Source organism: Aristolochia californica, unplaced genomic scaffold (assembly GCF_029961685.1).
Source record: "Aristolochia californica isolate CCGP_79_NKW_82.1479 unplaced genomic scaffold, dmAriCali1.0.hap1 SCAF_1, whole genome shotgun sequence".
NCBI classification, from domain to species: domain Eukaryota; kingdom Viridiplantae; phylum Streptophyta; class Magnoliopsida; order Piperales; family Aristolochiaceae; genus Aristolochia; species Aristolochia californica.
The window spans coordinates 20,757,359-20,779,645 of NW_027181770.1; positions in this window are offsets into that span (position 1 = coordinate 20,757,359).

Sequence of the window (22,287 nt, forward strand, 5' to 3'; positions counted from 1 at the left end):
TTTACCCATATACAAAAAGTTGACCTAACTATCATAGACGATAGTAAAGTGATTTATCTTGAAAGGGTTATATTTTTTTAAGAAATGACTTATGGATTGGGAGTCAACACTCAGTTCAAAATCCCCAGTCTCCCCCTTTTCCGATGATTGCAAAACCAAATATTTTAAAAAAAAAAGAGTTTACAATCCCTAAAAATTACAGACACTCTTTGGAATTATCTCTCTCTATATTTGTGCATTGTGCATTTCCATTTTAGATGTATATTTTTTTCTTAAATCAAAACTTTGAGTTTTCGTTCTCCCTTCATCCAGTAAACAAAAAAGGCAAATAGAACACGACAAAATGAAAATTTTGGAGCTTATGTATGGAAAAAATTTAAAACAACCACAAATGTAAGTAAATAAAATTTATTCACACACCACAAATGAAGACAAATGTTTTGTTGTCCAAGTTTGGGAAATTCCACTACTTCAACAACCCATTACGCATCTAAAATGGATAAACATGCTTGAAACATGTTAAAGACGCAAATGACCTGTGGATCTAAACCATTTAGAGAGTATAACAAATTCTCATTAAATTCTCAAGTGAACTTTCAGTGGGATATTTACCCAAGTCAAACAAGCCATTATTTTGCCTATTTTCAAAAAAGTGACCTAACAATCATAGATGATTGTAAAGATAATTATCATGCGTAACGATCTATATTTTTGTAAGAAATGACTTATGGATTGGCAGTCAACACTGAGTTAGAAATTCCCCTCCTCCCCCTTTTCCTGACAAATGAAAAAGAAAATATATAAAAACTAAAAAGAGTTTAAAATCCGTACAAATTACAGACACTATTTGAAATTATCTCTCTTTACATTTGTGCATTGTACATTTCAATTTTAGATGCATTCTTTTTTCTTAAATCAGAACTTTGGGTTTCGGCTCTCCTTCATCCTGTAAACAAAAAAGGCAAATAGATCACAACAAAATTTTAGAGGTTATGTACTGAAAAAATTTAAAACATCAACAATTCTAAGAAAAAAAAAATTATTCAAACACCACAAATGAACACAAAAGTTTTGTTATCATGTTTTGGAAATTCCACTAGTTCAACAACCCATTACGCTTGGAATTTAATAAGAATGTGATTTCTTCTACACATGTTTTAAAAGATGGATATGCATGGTTGAAACATGTTAAATATACAAATGACTAAGGATCCAAACCTTTTAAAGAGAATCACAAAGTTTCATTAAATTCTCAAATTAATGTGTGGTTGGATATTTACCCGAGTCAGACAAGCCATTATTTTGCCCATTTACTAAAATCTGAACAAACAATCTATTTCTTATAAAATTCCAAGTTATTAGGGTTGGACTAGTGGAATTTCCCAAACTTGGATAACAAAACTTTTGTGTTCATTTTTGGTGTGTGCATAAATTTTCTTTACTTACATTTGTTATTGTTTAAATTTTATTTCCGTATATAAACTCTAAAATTTTCATTTTGTTGTGATCTATTTGCCTTTTTTGTTTATAGGATGAAGAGAGAGAAAACTCAAAATTTTGTTTTAAGAAAAAAGTGTACATCTAAAATGAAAATGCACAATGCATAAATGTAGAGAGAGATAATTTGAAAGAGTGTCTGTAATTTTTAGGGATTGTAAGCTCTTTTTAGTTTTTATATCTCAGGTTTGGCAATCGTAGGGAAAATGGGGAGACGGGGGAATTTTAACTGAGTGTTGACTCCCAAGCCATAGGTCATTTCCTAAAAAAAATATAGCCCGTTATGCATGATAAATCACTTTACAATCAATTATGATTGTTAGGTCAGCGTTTTGTAAATTGGAAAAATAATGGTTTGTTTGACTCGGGTAAATTTTCCTCCACACGTTCACTTGAGAATTTAATGAGCATTTGTTATTCTATTTAAAAGCTTTGCATCCATAGGTCATTTGCATCTTTAACATGTTTCAAGCATGCAGATCCATTTTTAAAACAAGTGTTGAAGAAATCTCTTTCTTATTAAATTCCAAGCAATTAGGGTTCAACTAGTGGAATTTCCCAAACTTGGATAACAAAATTTTTTTGTTCATTTTTAGTGTGTAAATAAATTTTCTTTACTTACATTTGTTATTGTTTTAAATATTTTCCAACCATAAACTCTAAAATTTTCATTTTGTTCTGAACTATTTGCCTTTTTTGTTTACGAGAACAAGGGAGAGCGAAAACCAAAAGTTTTGATTTAAGAAAAAAGTGTACATCTAGAATGGAAATGCACAATGCATAAATGTAGAGAGAGATAATTCCAAAGAGTGTCTGTAGTTTTTATGGATTGTAAGCTCCTTTTAATTTTTATATCTCAGGTTTTGCAATGGTTGGGAAAATGGGGAGGCGGGGGATTTTTAACTTAAGTGTTGACTCCCAATCCATAAGTCATTTCTTACCAAAATATAGCCCATTACGCATGATAAATCACTTTACAATCATCAATGATTGTAAGGTCAGCTTTTGTAATTGGGCAAAATAATGGTTTGTTTGACTCGGGTAAATTTTCCTCCTCACGTTCACTTGAGAATTTAATGAGCGCTTGTTATTCTCCTTAAAATATTTTGATCCATAGGTCATTTGCATCTTTAACATGTTTCAAGCATGGATAATCATTTTTAAAAAATATGTAAAAGAAATCTTTTTCATATAAAATTCCAAGTTATTTGGGTTGGACAAGTGGAATTTCCCAAACTTGGATAACAAAAGTTTTGTATTCATTTGTGGTTTGTGAATAAATTTTCTTTACTAAAATTTGTTGTTGTTTTAAATTTTTCCCCTACATAAACTCTAAAACTTTTATTTTTTTGTGATTTATAAGCCTTTTTTGTTTACGGGACGAAGGGAGAGCGAAAACTCAAAGTTTTGATTTAAGAAAAAGTTGTACATCTTAAATGGAAGTGTACAATGCCCAAATGTAGAGAGAGATAATTTAAGAGAATGTCTGTAATTTTTAGGGATTGTAAGATCTTTTTAGTTTTAATATCTTGGGTTTTGCAATCGTTGGGAAAGGGGGGAGGTGGGGGAATTTTAACTGAGTGTTGACCCCCAATCCATAAGTCATTTCTTACAAAAATATAGCCCGTTATGCATGATAAATCACTTTACAATCATTTATCATCGTTAGGTCAGATTTTTGTAAATTGGCAAAATAATGGCTTGTTCGACACGGATAAATATCCCACAGCACTTTCACTTGAGAATTTTATGAGCGTTTGTTAATCTCTTTAAAAGCTTTGGATCCATAGGTCACTTGCATCTTTAACATGTTTCAAGCACGCATATCCATTTTTAAAACATGTGTAGAAAAAATCTCTTTCTTATAAAATTCCAAGCTATAAGGGTTGAACTAGTGGAATTTCCCAAACTTGGATAACAAAACTTTTGTTTTCATTTGTGGTGTGTGAATAACTTTTCTTTACTTACATTTGTTATTGTTTTAAATTTTTTCCATACATAAACTCTAAATTTTTCATATTGTTGTGATCTATTTTCCTTTTTTTTTTACGGGATGAAGGGATAGCTAAAAGTTTCTATTTAGAAAAAAAGTGTACATCTAAAAAGGAAATGCACAATGCACAAATGTAGAGAGAGATAATTCCAAAGAGTGTCTATAATTTTTAGGGATTTCAAGCTCTTTTTAGTTTTTATATCTCAGGTTTGGCAATCGTCTGGAAAAGGGGGAGGTGGGGGATTTTTAACTGAGTATTGACTCCCAATCCATAAGTCATTTCTTTTAAAAAATATAGCCCATTATGCATGATAAACACCTTTACAATCATCTATTATTGTTAGGTCAGCTTTTTGTAAATGGGTAAAATAATGGCTTCTTTGACTTGTGTAAATATCCCACCGCACATTCACTTCAGAATTTAATGAGCATTTGTTATTCTCTTTAAAAGCTTTGGATCCATTCGTCATTTGCATCTTCAAGATGTTTCAAGCACGCATTTTCCTTTTTCAAAACATGTGTAGAAGACATCTCTTTGTTATAAAATTCCAAGAAATTAGGGTTGAACTAGTGGAATTTCCCAAACTTGGATAACAAAACTTTTGGGTTCATTTATGATGTGTGAAAATATTTTCGTTACTTACATTTGTTATTGTTTAAATTTTTTTCCGTACATTAACTCTAAAATTTTCATTTTGTTGTGATCTATTTGCCTTTTTTTTTTTTTATGAGAAGAAAGGAGAGTGAAAACTCAAAGTTTTGATTTAAGAAAAAAATGTATATCTAAAAGGGAAATGTACAATGCAAAAATCTAGAGAGAGATAATTACAAAGAGTGTCTGTAATTTTTAGGGATTGGAAACTCTTTTTAGTTTTTATATCTCAGGTTTTGCAATCTTCGGGAAAAGGGGGAGGCGGGGGATTTTTAACTGAGTGTTGACTCCCAATCCATAATTCATTTCTTAAAAAAATATGGCCCGTTATGCATGATAAATCACTTTACAATCATCTATGATTGTTAGGTCTGCTTTTTGTAAATGGGGAAAATAATGGCTTGTTCAACTCGGATAAATATCCCACCGCACATTCACTTGAGAATTTATTGAGCATTTGTTATTCTCTTTAAACGATTTGGATCCAATGGTCATTTGCATCTTTAACATGTTTCAAGCATGTATATCCATTTTTAAAACATGTGTAGAAGAAATCTCTTTCTTATAAAATTCCATGCTATTTGGGTTGAACTCGTGGAATTTTCCAAAATTGGATAACAAAACTTTTGTGTTCATTTGTGGTGTGTGAATAAATTTTCTTAACTTAGTTTGTTTTTGTTTTAAATTTTTTTGATACATAAACTCTAAAATTTTCATTTTGCTATTGCACTTTTTGCATTTTTATTTACAGGATGAAGGGAGAGTGAAAACTCAAAGTTTTGAGTTAAGAAAAAAGTGTACATCTAAAATGGGAATGCACATTGCAGAAATATAAAGAGAGATAATTCGAAAGAGTTTCTATAATTTTTAGGGAATGTAAGCTGTTTTTATTTTTTATATCTCAGGCTTTGCAATCGTCAGTAAAAGGGGGAGGCGGGGGATTTTTAACTACGTGTTGACTCCCATTCCATAAGTCATTCTAACAAAAATATAGCCCGTTATGCATGGTAAAATCACTTTACAATCATGAATGATTGTTAAGTCAGCTTTTTGTAAATGGGCAAAATAATGGCATGTTTGACACGGGTTAATATCCCACCGCACATTCACTTGAGAATTGAATGAGCGCTTGTTATTCTCTTTAAAAGCTTTCGATCCATAGGTCATTTGCATCTTTAACTTGTTTCAAGCATGCATATCCATTTTTAAAACATGTGTAGAAAAAATCTCTTTCTTATAAAATTCCAAGCTATTAGGGTTGAACTTGTGGAATTTCCCAAACTTGGACAACAAAACTTTTGTGTTCGTTTGTGTGTTAATAAATTTTCTTTACTTACATTTGTTATTTTTTAAAAATTTTACCATACATAAATTCTAAAATTTTCATTTTGTTGTGATCTATTTACCTTTTTTGTTTACGAAGTGAAGGAGAGCGAAAACTCAAAGTTTCATTTAAGAAAAAAGTGTACATCTAAAAAGAAAAGGCACAATGCACAAATGAAGAGAGAGTTAATTCCAAAGAGTGTCTGTAGTTTTTAGGGATTGTAAGCTCTTTTTCAGTTTTTATATCTCAGTTTTTGCAATCATGGGGAAAAGGGGGAGGTGGGGGATTTTTAACTGAGTGTTGAGTCCCAATCCACAAGTCTTTTCTTAAAAATATATATCCCGTTACGCATGATAAATCACTTTAAAATTATGTATGATTGGTAGGTCAGCTTTTTGCAAATGGGGAAAATAATGGCTTGTTTGACTCGGGAAAATATCCCATCACACGTTCACTTGAGAATTTATTGAGAGTTTGTTATTCTCTTTAAAATCTTTGGATCATAGGTAATTTGCATCTTTAACATGTTTCAAGCATGCATATGCATTTTTCAAACATGTGTAGAAGAGATCTCTTTCTTATAAAATTCCAACCTATTAAGGTTGAACTAGTGGAATTTCCCAAACTTGGATAACAAAAGTATTGTGTACATTTGTGGTGTGACTCCCAATCCATAAGTTATTTTGTACAAAAATATAGCCCAATACACTTGGTAAATCACTGCACAATCAACTGTGATTGTTAGGTCAGCTTTTTTTAAATGGGGAAAATAATGGCTTGTTTGACTCGGGTAAATATCCCATTGCACGTTCACTTGATAATTTATTGAGCGTTTGTTATTATATTTAATAACTTTGGATGCATAGGTCATTTGCATCTTTAAAATGTTTCAAGCATGCATATCCATTTTTAAACCATGTGTAGAGAAATCTCTTTCTTATAAAAGTCCAAGCTATTAGGGTTGAACTAGTGGAATTTCCAAAACTTGGATAATGAAACTTTTGTGTTCATTTGTGGTGTACGAATAAATTTTCTTTACATACATTTATTATTTTTTAGAATTTTTTGCAAACAAAAACTCTACAATTTTAATTTTTTTGTGACCTGTATGACTTTTTTGTTTATAGGATGAAGGGAGAGCGAAAACTCAAAGTTTTGAATTAAGAAAAAAGTGTACATCCAAAATGAAAATGCAGAATGCACAAATGTAGAGAAAGATAATTCCAAATAGTGTCCGTAATTTTTAGGGATTGTAAGCGCTAGTTAGTTTTTATATCTCAAATTTTGCAATCGTCGGGAAAAGGGAGAGGTGAGGGATTTTTAACTGAGTGTTGATTCCCAACCCATAAATAATTTCTTACAAAAAAATATCATGTTACGCCTTTTAAATCACTTTACAATCATCTATGATTTTTAGGTCAACTTTTCGTAAATGGGCAAAATAATGGCTTGTTTGACTCGCTTAAATATCCCACCGCACGTTTACTTGAGAATTTAATGAGTGTTTGTAATTCTCTTTAAAAGCTTTGGATCCAAAGGTAATTTACATCTTTAACAATGTTTCAAGCACGCATATCCATTTTTAAAACATGTGTAGAAGACAACCCTTTCTTATAAAATTCCAGGCTATTAGGGTTGAACTAGTGGAATTTCCTTAACTTGGATAACAAAACTTTTGAGTTCATTTTTGGTGTGGGAATAAATTTTATTTACTTACATTTGTTATTGTTTTAAATTTTTTCCATATAAAAACTCTAAAATTTTCATTTTGTGGTGATCTATTTGCCTTTTTTTGTTTATGGGATGAAGGGAGAGTGAAAACACAAAGTTTTGATTTAAGAAAAAATTCTGCCTCTTAAATCGAAATGCACAATGCCCAATGTAGAGAGAGATAATTCCAAAGAATGTCCATAAGTTTAAGGGATTGTTAGCGCTTTTTAGTTTTTATATCTCAGGTTTTGCAATCATCGGGAAAAGGGGGAGGTGGGGATTATTAAAGTAAGTGTTGACTCCCATATCATTAATCATTTCTCACAAAAATATAACCCGTTACAAATGATAAATCACTTTACAATCATCTATGATCGTTAGGTTAGCTTTTTGCAAATTGGGAAAATAATGGCTTGTTTGACTCGGGTAAATATCCCACCGCACGTTCACTTGAGAATTTAATGAGCGTTTGTTATTCTCTTTAAAAGCATTGGATCCATAGGTCATTTTCATCTTGAACATGTTTCAAGCATGCATATCCATTTTTAAAACATGTGTAGAAGAAATCTCTTTCTTATAAAATTCCGAGCTATTAGGGTTGAACTAGTGGAATTTTCCACACTTGGATAACAAAATGTTTGTGTTTATTTGTGGTGTTTGAATAAATTTTCTTTACTTAAATTTATTATTATTTTAAATATTTTGCATACATAAACTCTAAAATTTTCATTTTGTAGTGATCTATTTGCCTTTTGGTTTTACGGGATGAAGGGAGAGCGAAAACTCGAAGTTTTGATTTAAGAAAAAAGTGTTCATCTAAAATTGAAATGCACCATGCAAAAATGTTGAGAGAGATAATTCCAAAAAGTGACTATAATTTTTAGGGATTGTAAGTGCTTTTTAGTTTTTATATCTCAGGTTTTGCAATCGTGGGGGAAAGGGGGAGGTGAGGGATTTTTAACTGTAGTCTGTTAAGCATGATAACTCACTTTACAACCACCTATGATTGTTAGGCCATCTTTTTTGTAAATTGGCAAAATAATGGCTTGTTTGACTAGGATAAATACCCACCGCACGTTCACTTGAGAATTTAATGAGCGTTTATTATTCACTTTAAAAGCTTTGGATCCATAGATCATTTACACTTTAACATTTTTCAAGCACGCATATCCATTTTTAAAACATGTGTAGAAGGCATCTCTTTCTTATAAAATTCCAAGCTATTAGGGTTGAACTAGTGGAATTTCCAAAACTTGGATAACAAATTTTTTTTGTTCATTTGTGTTGTGTGAATACATTTTTTTTACTTACATTTGTTATTGTCTTATATTTTTTCGAAACAAATACTCTAAAATTTTCATTTTGTTGTGATCTTTTTACCTTTTTTGTTTACGGGATGAAGGGAGAACGAAAAATCAAAGTTTTGATTTAAGAAAAAAGTGTTTATCTAAAAAGGAAACGAACAATGAAAAAATGTAGAGAGAGATAATTCCAAAGAGTGTCTATAATTTTTAGGGATGGTAAGCTCTTTTTAGTTTTCTATCTAGCTTTTTCGATCGTGGGGAAAAGGGGGAGGTGGGGGATTTTTAACTGAGTGTTGACTCCCAATCCATAAGTCATTTATTAAAAAAATATAGCCCGTTACGCATGATAAATCATTTTACAATCATCTATTATTGTTAGGTCAGCTTTTTACAAATGGGCAAAATAATGGCTTGTTGACGCAGATAAATATCCCACCACACGTTCACTTGAGAATTTAATGAGCGTTTGTTATTCTCTTTAATAGCTTTGGATCCATAGGTCATTTCCATCTTGAACATGTTTCAAGCATGCATATCCATTTTCAAAACATGTGAAGAATAAATCTCTTTCTTATAATATTCCTAGGCATTAGGGTTGAACTAGTGGAATTTCCCTAACTTTGATAACAAAATTTTTGTTTTCGTTTGTGGTGTGTGAATAAATTTTATTTACTTAAATTTGTTTTGTTTTTTAATTTTTTCCATACAAATACTCCAAAATTTTCATTTTGTTATGATCTATTTGCCTTTTGAGTTTACGGGATGAAGAGAGAGCGAAAACCCAAAGATTTGATTTAAGAAAAAAGTGTACTTCTGAAATGGAAATACACAATGCACAAATGTAGAGAGTGATAATTCCAAAGAGTGTCCGTAATTTATAAGGATTTTAATCACTTTTTATTTTTTAAATCTCAGGTTTTGTAATCGTCGGGAAAAGGGGGAGGTGGGGGATTTTTAACTGAGTGTTGACTCCAAATCCATAAGTCATTTCTTACAAAAATTATGGCCCGCTGTGCATGATAAATCACTTTACAATCATCTATGATTTTTTGGTCAGCGTTTTGTAAATGGGTAAAATAATGGCTTGTTTGACTCGGGTAAATATCCCACCGCTCGTTCACTTGAGAATTTGATGAGTGTTGGTTATTCTCTTTAAAATCTTTGGATCCAAAGGTCATTTTCAGCTTCAACATGTTTCAAGCACGCATATCCATTTTTAAAACATGTGTAGAAGACATCTCTTTCTTATAAAATTCCAAGCTGTTAGGGTTGCAGTACTGGAATTTTCCAAACTTAGATAAAAAAACTTTTGAGTTCATTTGTGGTGTGTGAATAAATTTTCTCTACTTACATTTGTTATTGTTTTAAATTTTTTCCTTTCAAAAACTCTAAAATTTTCATTTTGTTGTGATCTATTTGCCATTTTTGTGTACGGGATGAAAGGAGTGTGAAAACTCAATGTTTTGAATTAATAAAAAAGTGTACATCTAAAATGGAAATGCACAATGCAAAAATGTAGAGAAAGATAATTCCAAAGAGTGTCCATAATTTTTAGGGCTTTTAAGCATTTTTAGTTTTTAAATCTGAGGTTTTGCAATCATCGGGAAAAGGGGGTGGCGGGGGTTTTTTAACTGAGTGTTGAATCCAAATCCATAGGTCATTTCTTACAAAAAATTTAGCCTGTTACGCATGATAAGTCACTTTACAATCATCTATGATTGTTAGGTCAGCTTTTTACAAATGGGAAAAATAATGGCTTGTTTGACTCGAGTAAATATTGCACAGCACGTTGACTTGAGAATTTAAAGAGCATTTGTTATTCTCTTTAAAAGATTTGGATCCATAGGTCATTTGCATCTTGAACATGTTTCAAGCATGCATATCCATTTTTAAAACATGTGTAAAATAAATCTCATTCTTATAAAATTCCAAGCTATTAGGGTGTGTGGAATTTCCAAAACTTGGATAAAAAAACTATTGTGTTCATTTGTGGTGTGTGAATAAATTTTATTTACTTACATATGTTATTTTTTAAATATTTTCCATACATAAAATCTAAAATTTTCATTTTGTTGTGTACTATTTGCCTTTTTGTTTTACGGGATGAAGGGAAAGTGAAAACTCAAAGTTTTGATTTAAGAAAAAAGTGTCCAGCTAAAATGGAAATACACAATGTACAAAATGCAGAGAGAGATAATTCCTAAGAGTGTCGGTAATTTTATGGGATTGTAAGCACTTTTTAGTTTTTATATCTCAGGTTTTGCAATTGTGGGGAAAAGGGGGAGGTGGGGGAATTTTAAATGAGTCTTGACTCCCAAACCAGAAGACATTTATTAAAAAAATATAGCTCATTACGCATGATAAATCACTTTACATTCATCTATGATTGTTAGGTCAGCTTTTTGTAAATGGGAAAAATAATGGCTTGTTTGACTTGGTTAAATATCCCATCGGACGTTCACTTGAGAATTTAATGAGCGTTTGTTATTCTATTTAATAACTTTGGATCCATAGGTCATTTGCATTTTAAAATGTTTCAAGCATGCATATCCATTTTTCAAACATGTGTAGAAGAAATCTTTTTCTTCAAAAAGTCTAAACTATTATTGTTGAACTAGTGGAATTTCCCAAACTTGGATAACGAAACTTTTGTGTTTGTTTGTGGTGTGTGAATAAATTTTCTTTACTTACATTTGTTATTGTTTTAAATTTTTTCCATACAAAAACTCTAAAATTTTAATTTTGTTGTGACCTATTTGGCTTTTTTGTTTACGGGATGAAGGGAGAGGAAAAACTCAGAGTTTTGATTTAAGAAAAAAGTGTACATACAAAATGAAAATTCACAATGCACAAATTTTTAGAGAGATAATTACAAAGAGTGTCCATAATTATTAGGGATTGTAAGTGCTTTTCAGTTTTTATATCTCAGGTTTTGCATTCATCGGGAAAAGGGGGAGGTGGGGGATTTTTAACTGAGTGTTGACTCCCAATCCATAAGTCATTTCTTGAAAAAATATATCCCGCTACGCATGATCACTCACTTTACAATCATCTATGATTTTTAGGTCAGCTTTTTGTAAATGGGCAAAATAATGGCTTGTTTGACTCGGGTAAATATACCATCACACGTTCACTAGAGAATTTAAAGAGCGTTTATAATTCTCTTTAAAAGATTTGGATCCATAGGTAATTTACATCTTTAACATGTTTCAAGGACGCATATCCATTTTTAAAACATGTGTAGAAGACATCTCTTTCTTATAAAATTTCAAGCTATTCTGGTTGAACTAGTGGAATTTCCAAAACTTGGATAACAATACTTTTGAGTTCATTTGTGGTGTGTGAATAAATTTTCTTTACTTACATTTGTTATTGTTTTAAATTTTTTCCATATAAAAACTCTAAAATTTTCATTTTGTTGTGATCTATTTGCCTCTTTCTGTTTACGGGAAGAAGGGAGAACGAAAACTCAAAGTTTTGATATAAGAAAACAGTGTACATCTAAAATCGAAATGCACAATGCACAAATTTAGAGAGAGATAATTCCAAAGTGTGTTCATGAATTTTAGGGAATGTTAACGCGTTTTAGTTTTTATATCTCAGGTTTTGCAATCGTCAGGAAAAGGGGGAGGCAAGGGATTTTTAATCCATAAGTCATTTCTAAAAAAAATATAACCCAGTACACAAGATAAATCACTTTAAAATCGTCTATGATTGTTAGGTTAGCTTTTTACAAATGGGCAAAATAATTTGACTCGCGTAAATATCCCACCGCACGTTCACTTGAGAATTTAATGAGCGTTTGTCATTCTCTTTATATGCTTTGGATCCATAGGTCATTTGCATCTTGAATATGTTTCAAGAATGCATATCCATTTTTAAAACATGTGTAGAAGAAATCACTTTCTTATAAAATTCCTAGCTATTACGGTTGAACTAGTGGAAATTCCCTAACTTGGATTATAAAACTTTTGTGTTCATTTGTGGTGTGTGAATAATTTTTTTTTACTTACATTTGTTATTGCTTTAAATTTTTTCCATACAAAAAACTCTAAAACTTTTATTTTGATGTGATCTATTTGCCTTTTTTGTTTACGGGATGAAGGGAGAGCGAAAACTCAAAGTTTTGATTTAAGAAAAAAGTGTACTTCTAAAATGGAAAGGCAAAATAAACAAATTTAGAGAGAGATAATTCCAAAGAGTGTCCGTAATTTTTAGGGATTGTAAGCACTTTTAGTTTTTATATCTCAGGTTTTGCAATCGTCGGGAAAAGGGGGAGGCGGGTGATTTTTTACTGAGTGTTGAATCCCAATCCATAAGTAATTTCTTACGAAAATATAGCCCATTATGCATCATAGATTAGTTTACAATCATCTATGATTGTTAGGTCATCTTTTTGTAAAAGGCAAAATAATCGCTTGTTTGACTCAGGTAAATATTCCACTACATGTTCTCTTGAGAATTTAATGAGCATTTGTCATTGTCTTTAAAAGCTTTGGATCCATAGGTCATTTGCATCTTTAACATGTTTCAAGCATGCATATCCATTTTTAAAAAATATGTCGAAGAAATCTCTTTCTAATAAAATTCCAAGCTATTAGGGTTAAACAAGTGGAATTTCCAAACTTGGATAACAAAACAGTTGTGTTCATTTTTGGTGTAAGTATAAATTTTCTTTACTTACATTTTTTATTGTTGTAATTTTTTTCCGTACATAAACTTTAAAATTTTCATTTTGTTGTGATCTATTTGCCTTTTTTGTTTATGAGATGAAGGGAGAGCGAAAACTCAAAGTTTCTATTTAAAAACAAATTGTACATCTAAAAAGGAAACAAACATTGCAAAAATATAGAGAGAGATAATTCCAAAGAGTGTGTTTAATTTTTAGGGATTGTAAGCTCTTTTTAGTTTTTATATCTCAAGTTTTGCAATCGTCGGGAAAAGGGGGGGGGGGGGGGGGGGGGGGGGGGGGGGGGGGGGGGCGGCTTTTATATCTCAAGCCATTATTAACAAACCTTTTGTGTTCATTTGTGGTGTGTTAATAAATTTTATTTACTTACATTTTTTATTGTTTTAAATTTTTTTGATACAAATACTCTATAATTTTTATTTTTTTGTGATCTATTTGCCTTTTTTTTTTATAGGATGAAGGGCGAGCGAAAACCCAAAGTTTTGATTTAAGAAAAAAGTGTACATCTAAAATGGAAATTCACAATGAACAAATGGAGAGAGAGATAATTCCAAAGAGTGTTTGTAATTTTTGCAATCAACGAGAAAAGGAGGAGGCGAAGGATTTTTAACTAAGTGTTGACTTCCAATCCATAGGTCCTTTCTTACAAAAATATAGCCCGTTACCCATGATAAATAACTTTACAATCATCTATGATTGTTAGGTCATCTTTTTGTAAAAGGCAAAATAATGGCTTGTTTGACTCGGGTAAATATTCCACTACATGTTCTCTTCATAATTTAATGAGCGTTTGTTATTGTCTATAAAAGCTTTGGATCCATTGGTCATTTGCATCTTTAACATGTTTCAAGCATGCATATCCGTTTTTAAAGCATGTGTAGAAGAAATCTCTTTCTTATAAAATTTCAAGCTATTAGGGTTGAACAAGTGGATGTTACGAAACTTGGATAACAAAACTTTTGTGTTCATTTGTGGTGTGTAAATAAATTTTCTTTACTTACTTTTGTTATTGTTTTCAATTATTTCCATATATATACTCAAAAATTTTCATTTTGTTGTGATCTTTTTGCCTTTTTTTTACGGGACGAAGGGAGAGTGAAAACTCAAAGTTTTCATTTAAGAAAAAAGAGTACATCTAAAATGGAAATGCACAATGCACAAATGTAAAGAGAGATAATTCCAAAGTGTGTCTGTAATTTTTAGGGATTGTAAGCTCTTTTTAGTTTCTATATCTTAGGTTTTGCAATCGTCGGGAAAAGGGGGAGGCGAGGGGATTTTAATTGAGTGTTGACACCCAATTGAAAAGTCACTTCTTACAAAAATATAGCCCGTTACGCATGATAAATCACTTTTCAATCAACTATGACTGTTAGGTTAGCTTTCTGTAAATGGCCTATATAATAGCTTGTTTGACTCGGGTAAATATCCCACAGCACGTTCGCTCGAAAATTTTGTAAGCATTTGTCGTTCTCTTGAAAAGCTTTGGATCCATAGGTCATTTGCATTTTTAACATGTTTCAAGCATGCATATCCATTTTTAAAACCTATGTAGAAGAAATCTCTTTCTTATAAAATTCCAAGCTATTAGGGTTGAACAAGTGGAATTTCCAAAACTTGGATAACAAAACTTTTGTGTTCATTTGTGATGTGTGAATAACTTTTCTTAACTTACATTTGTTATTGTTTTAAATTTTTTCCATACATAAACTCTAAAATTTTCATTTTGTTGTGATCAATTTGCCTTTTTATGTTTACGGGTTGGAGGGAAAGCGAGTACTCAAAGTTTTGATTTAAGAAAAAAGTGTACATCTGAAAAGGAAATGCACAATGCACAAATGTAGAGAGAGATAATTCTAAAGGGTGCCTGTAATTTTTAGGGATTGTAAGTTCTTTTTAGTTTTTATATCTCGGGTTTTGCAATCATCGGGAAAAGGGCGAGGCTGGGGATTTTTAACTGAGTGTTGACTTCCAATCCATAAGTCATTTCTTAGAAAAATATAGCCCGTTACATATGATCAATCACTTTCATTCATCTATGATTGTTCGGTCAGCTTTTAGTAAATGGGCAAAATAAATGCTTGTTTGACTTGGGTAAATATCCCACCACATGTCCACTTGAGAATTTAATGAGCGTTTGTTATTCTCTTTAAAAATTTTGGATCCATAGGTCATTTTCATCTTTAACATGTTTCAAGCATGCATATCCATTTTAAAAGTTGTATAGAAGAAATCTCTTTCTTACAAAATTCCAAGCTATTAGGGTTGAACTAGTGGAACTTCCCAAACTTGGTTAAGTTAACAAAACTTTTGTATTGATTTTTGGTCTGTGAATAACTTTTCTTTACTTACATTTGTTATAGTTTAAAATTTTTTCCATACATAAACTTAAAAATTTTCATTTTGTTGTGATTTATTTGCACTTTTTTTTATGGGATCAAGGGAGAGCGAAAACTCACAGTTTTGATTTAATAAAAAAATGTACATCTAAAATGGAAATGCACTATGCACAAATGTAGAGAGACATAATTTCAAAGGGTGTCTGTAATTTTTATGGATTGTAAGCTCTTTTCTGTTTTTATATCTCGGGTTTTGCAATCACCAGGAAAAGGGGGAGGCGAGGGATTTTTAACTGACTGTTGACTCCCAATCCATAAGTCATTTCATACAAAAATATAGTCTGTTAAGCATGATAAATCACTTTACAATCATCTATGATTTTTAGGTCAGCTTTTTGCAAATGGGCAAAATAATGGCTTGTTTGACTCGAGTAAATATCCCACTGCACGTTCACTTGAGAATTTAATGAGCGTTTGTTATTTTATTTAAAAGCTTTGGATCCATATGTCATTTACATCTTTAACTTGTTTCAAGCGTGCATATAAATTTTTAAAACATGTGCAGAAAAAATCTCTTTCTTAAAAAATTCCAAGCTATTAGGTTCGAACTAGTGGAATTTCCAAATCTTGGATAAAAAAACTTTTGTGTTCATTTGTGGCGTGTGAATAACTTTACTTTCCTTAAATTTGTAATTTTTTAAAGTTTTTCCATGCTTAAACTCTAAAATTTTCATTTTGTTGTGATATGTTTGCCTTTTTTGTTTACGAGATGAAGGTAGAGCGAAAACTCTAAGTTTTGATTTAAGAAATATTTGTACATCGAAAATTGAAATGCACAATGCAAAAATGTAGAGAGAGATAATTCCAAAGAGTGTCTGTGAAATTTACGAATTGTAAGCTCCTTTCAGTTTTTATATCTCTGGTTTTGCAATCGTCTAGAAAAGGGGAAGCGGGGGAATTTTAACTTAGTGTTGACTCCCAATCCATAAGTCATTTCTTCCAAAAATATAGCCCGTTACACATGATAAATCACTTTACTATCATCTGTGATTGTTAGGTCAGCTTTTTGCAAATGGGTAAAATAATGGCTTGTTTGACTCGAGTAAATATCCCACCGCACGTTCACTTGAGAATTTAATGAGCGTTGTTATTCTCTTTAAAAGCTTTGGATCCACTGGTCATTTGCATCTTTAACATGTTTCAAGCTTGCATATCCATTTTTAAAACATGTTAGAAGAAATCTATTTCTTATAAATTCCAAGCAATTAGGGTTGAACTAGTGGAATTTCTAAAACTTGGATAACAAAACTTTGTGTTCATTTGTGGTGTGTGAATAATTTTTTTTAATTACATTTGTTATTGTATTAAATGTTTTTCATGCATAAACTCTAAAATTATCATTTAGTTGTGATCTATTTGCCTTGTTTCTTTACAGGATGAAGGGAGAGCGAAAAATTCAAAGGTTTGATTTAAGAAAAAAGTGTATATCTAAAATGGGAATGCACAATGCACAAATGTAGAGAGAGATAATTTAGAAGAGTAACTGTGATTTTCACGGATTGTAAGCTCTTTTTAGTTTTTATATCTCAAGTTTTGCAAGCGTCGGGAAAAGGGGAAGGCGGCGGAATTTTAACAAAGTGTTGACTCCCAATCCATAAGTCATTTCTTAAAAAAATATAGCCCGTTACGAATGATAAATTACTTTACAATCGTTTATGATTGTTAGGTCAAATTTTTGTAAATGGCCAAAATAATGGATTGTTTGACTCGTGTAAATATCCCACTGCACGTTCACTTGAGAATTTGATGAGCATTTGTTATTCTCTTTAAAAGCTTTGGATCCATATGTCATTTGCATCTTTAACATGTTTCAAGCATGCATATCCATTTTTAAAACATGCGTAGAAGAAATCTCTTTCTTATATAATTCCAAGCTATTAGGGTTGAACTAGTGGAATTTGCCAAACTTGGATAACAAAATATTTCTGTTCATTTGTAATGTGAGAATAAATTTTCTATACTAACATTTGTTATTGTTTTAAATTTTTTCCATACATAAACTCTAAAATTTTCATTTTGCTGTGATCTTTTTGCCTTTGTTTTGTTTACGGGATGAAGGGAGAGCAAAAACTCGAAGTTTTCATTTGAGCAAAAAGTGTACATCTAAAATGGAAATACACAATGTAGAAATGTAGAAAGAGATAATTCTAAAGAGTGTCTATATTTTTTAGGGATTGTAAGCTCTTTTTAGTTTTTATTGTCGAGAAAAGGGGGAAGCGTGGGATTTTTAACCGAGTGTTGACTCCCAATCCATAAGTATTTTCTTACAAAAATATTTCCCATTCCGCATGAAAAATCACTTCACAATCATTTGTGGTCAGCATTTTGTAAACTGGCAAAATAATGGGTTGTTCGACTCGGGTAAATATCCCACTGCACGTTCATTGAGAATTTAGTGAGTGTTTTTTATTCTCTTTAAAAACTTTGGAGCAATTGGAAATTTGCATCCTTAACATGTTTCAAGCATGCATATCCATTTTTAAAACATGTGTAGAAGAAATCTCTTTCTTACAAAATTCCAAGCTATTAGGGTTGAACAAGTGGAATTTCCCAATCTTGGATAACAAAAACTTTTTTGTTCATTTATGGGGTATGAATAACTTTACTTTCCTTACATTTATTATTTTTTAAAATTTTTTCCATACATAAACTCTAAAGTTTTCCTTTCGTTGTGATCTATTTCCCTTTTTTGTTTATGAGATGAAGGGAGAGCAAAAACTCTAAGTTTTGATTTAAGATAAAAGTGTACATTTAAAATGGAAATGCACAATGCACAAATTTAGAGAAAGATAATTCCAAAGAGTGTCAATAATTTTTACAGATTGTAAGATCTTTTTGGTTTTTATATCTCATGTGTTGCAATCGTTGGGAAAAGGTGGAGGCGGGGGAATTTTAACTGATTGTTGACACCCAATCCATAAGTCATTTTTTACAAAAATATAGCCCGTTACGCATGATAAATAACTTTAAAATCATCTATGATTGTTAGGTCCACTTTTTTTAAATGGGCAAAATAATGGCTTGTTTGACTCGTGTATATATCCCACCGCACATTCGCTTGAGAATTTAGTGAGCGTTTTTTATTCTCTTTAAAAGCTTTGGATCCATTGGTCATTTGGATCTTTAACATGTTTCAAGCATGCATGTCTTTTTTTTAAAACATTTGTAGAAGAAATCTCTTTCTTATAAAATTCCAAGCTATTAGGGTTGAACGAAATGAAGGGAGACCCAAAACTCAAAGTTTTGATTTAAGAAAAATGTGTACATCAAAAACGGAAATGCATAATGCACAAATTTAGAGAGAGATAATTCCAATGACTGTATGTAATTTTTAGGGATTGCTAGCTCTTTTCAATTTTTATATCTCAGGCTTTGCAATCACGGGGAAAAGGGAGAGGTGGGGGATTTTTAACTGAGTGTTAAATCCCAATCCATCAGTAATTTCTTACAAAAATATAGCCTGTAACTCTTGATAAATCACTTTACAATCATCTATGATTTTTAGGTCAGCTTTTTGTAAATGGGCAAAATAATGACTTGTTTGACTCGAGTAAATATCCCACCACATGTTCACTTGAGAATTTAATGAGCGTTTGTTATTCTCTTTAAAAGCTTTGGATCCATAGGTCATTTGCATCTTTAACATGTTTCAAACATGCATATCCATTTTCAAAACATGTGTAGAAGAAATCTCTTTCTTATAAAATTCCAAGCTATTAGGGTTGAACTAGTGGAATTTCCCATACATGGATAACTAAACTTTTGTGTTCATTTGTAATGTGAGAAAAAATTTTCTTTACTTGCATTTGTTATTATTTTAAATGTTTTCCATACATCAACTCTAAAATTTTCATTTTGTTGTGATCTATTTGCCTTTTTTGTTTACGGGATGAAGGGAGAGCGAAAACTCAAAATTTTGATTTAAGAAAAAAGTGCACATCTGAAATGGAAATGCACAATGTACAAATGTAGAGAGAGATAATTCCAAAGAATGTCTGTAATTTTTAGGGATTGTAAGCTCTTTTTAGTTTTTATTTCTCAAGTTTTGCAATCATGGGGAAAAGGGGGAAGCGGGGGATTTTTATCTGAGTTTTGTCTCCCAATCCATAAGACATTTCTTAGAAAAATATTGCCTGTTATGTATGATAAATCACTTTACAATCATCTATGATTGTTAGGTTTTCTTTTTGTAAATAGGCAAAATAATGGCATGTTTGACTCGGGTAAATATCCCACCGCACGTTCACTTGAGAATTTAATGAGCGTTTGTTATTCTCTTTAAAACCTTTGGATCCATAGGTCATTTGCATCTTTAACATGTATCGAGCATGCATATCCATTTTTAAAACATGTGTAGAAGAAATCTCTTTCTTATAAAGTTGCAAGTGATTAGGGTTGAAATAGTGGAATTTCCCAAACTTGGATAACTAAATTTTTGTGTTCATTTGTAATGTGTGAAATTTTTTTATTTACGTACATATTTCATTGTTTAAAATTTTTTCCACACATAAACTCTAAAACTTTCATTTGATTGTGATCTATTTGCCTTTGTTGTTTACAAGATGAAGGGAGAATAAAAACTCAAAGTATTGATTTAAGAAAAAGGTCTACGTCTAAAATGGAAACGCACAATGCACAAATTATGAGGGAGATAATTCCAAAGAGTGTTTGTAATTTTTAAGGATTGTAAGCTCTTTTTAGTTTTCAAATATTAGGTTTTGCAATTTTCGGGAAAAAGGGGAGGCGGGGGATTTTTAACTGATCGTGGACTCCCAATTCATGAATCATTTCTTAAACAAAATATAGCCCGTTACGCATGATAAATCACTTTGCAATCATCTATGATTGTTAGGTAAGCTTTTTGTAAATGGGTTCAATAATGGTTTGTTTGACTCAGGTAAATATCCCACCGCACGTTCTCTCGAGAATTTAGTGAGCGTTTGTTATTCCCTTTAAAAGCATTGGATCCATAGGTCATTTGCATCTATAACATGTCTCAAGCAGGCATATCCATTTTTAAAACATTTGTAGAAGAAATATTTTTCTTATAAAATTCCAAACTATTAGGGTTGAACAAGTGAAATTTCCAAAACTTGGATGAAAAAACTTTTGTGTTCATTTTTTGTGTTATATTTTTTATTGTTTAAAATTTTTTCCATACATAAAGTCTAAAATTTTCATTTTGTTGTGATCTGTTTGCCTTTTTTTTTTCGGGATGAAGGGAGAGCGAAAACTCAAAGTTTTGAATTACGAAAAAAGTGTACATCTGAAATAGAAATGTACAATGCACAAATGTAGAGAGATATATGTCCAAAGAGTGTTTGTAATTTTTAGGGATTGTAAGCTCTTTTTAGTTTTTATATCTCAGGTTTTGTCAACACAAGAAAAGGGGGAGGTGGGGGATTTTTAAATGAGTGTTGACACCCAATCCATAAGTCATTTCTTACAAAATATAGCCTGTTAGGCAAGATAAATCACTTTAAAATTATCTATGAATGTTAGGTCAACTTTTTGTAAATGGGTAAAATAATGGCATGTTCGACTTAGGTAAATATCCCACCGCACGTTCGCTTGAAAATTTAATGAGCGTTTGTTATTCTCTTTAAGAGCTTTGAATCCATAAGTCATTTGCATCTTGAACATGCTACAAGTATGCATATCCATTTTTAATACATGTGTAGAAGAAATATCTTTGTTATAAAATTCCAAGCTATTAGGGTTGAACTAGTGGAATTTCCCAAACATGGATAACAAAACTTTTATGTTCATTTGTGGTGTGTGAGTAAATTTTCTTTACTTGCATTAGTTATTGTTTTAAATTTTTTTCATACAAAAACTCTAAAATTTTCATTTTGTTGTGATCTATTTGCCTTTTTTTTTTACGGGATGAAGGTAGGGCGAAAACTCAATGTTTTAAATTAAGAAAAATGTGTACATCTAAAATGGAAATGAACAATGCACAAATGTAGAGAGAGATAATTCCAAAGAGTGTCTATCATTTGTAGGAATTGTAAGCTATTTTTAGTTTTTATCTCTGGTTTTGCAATCGTGGGGAAAAGGTGGAGGCGGGGGATTTTTAACTGTGTGTTGACTCCCTATCCATAAGTCATTTCTTATAAAATTATACCCTATTACGTAACATAAATCACTTTACAATTATCTATGATTGATAGGTCAGCTTTTTGTAAATGGGCAAAATAATGGCTTGTTCAACTCCGGTAAATATCCCACCTCACTTTCGCTTGAGAATTTAATGAGCGGTTTTTATTCGCTTGAAAAGCTTTGAATCCATACGTCATTTCCATCTTGAACATGTTTCAAGCATGCATATCCATTTTTAAAACATGTGTAGAAGAAATCTCTTTCTTATATAATTCCAAGCTATTAGGGTTGAACTAGTAGAATTTGCCAAACTTGGATAACAAAACTTTTGTGTTCATTTGTAATGTGAGAATAAAATTTCTATACTAACATTTATTATTGTTTTTAATTTTTTCCATACATAAACTCTAAAATTTTCATTTTGTTGTGATCTATTTGCTTTTTTTGTTTACGAGATGAAGGGAGAGAAAACTCAAAGTATTGATTTAAGAAAAAAGTTTACATCTAAAATGGAAATGTTGAATGCAAAAATGTGGAGAGAGATAATTTCGAAGAGTATATGTAATTTTTAGGGATTGTGAGCTCCTTTTAGTTTTTATTTCTCTGGTTTTGGAATCGA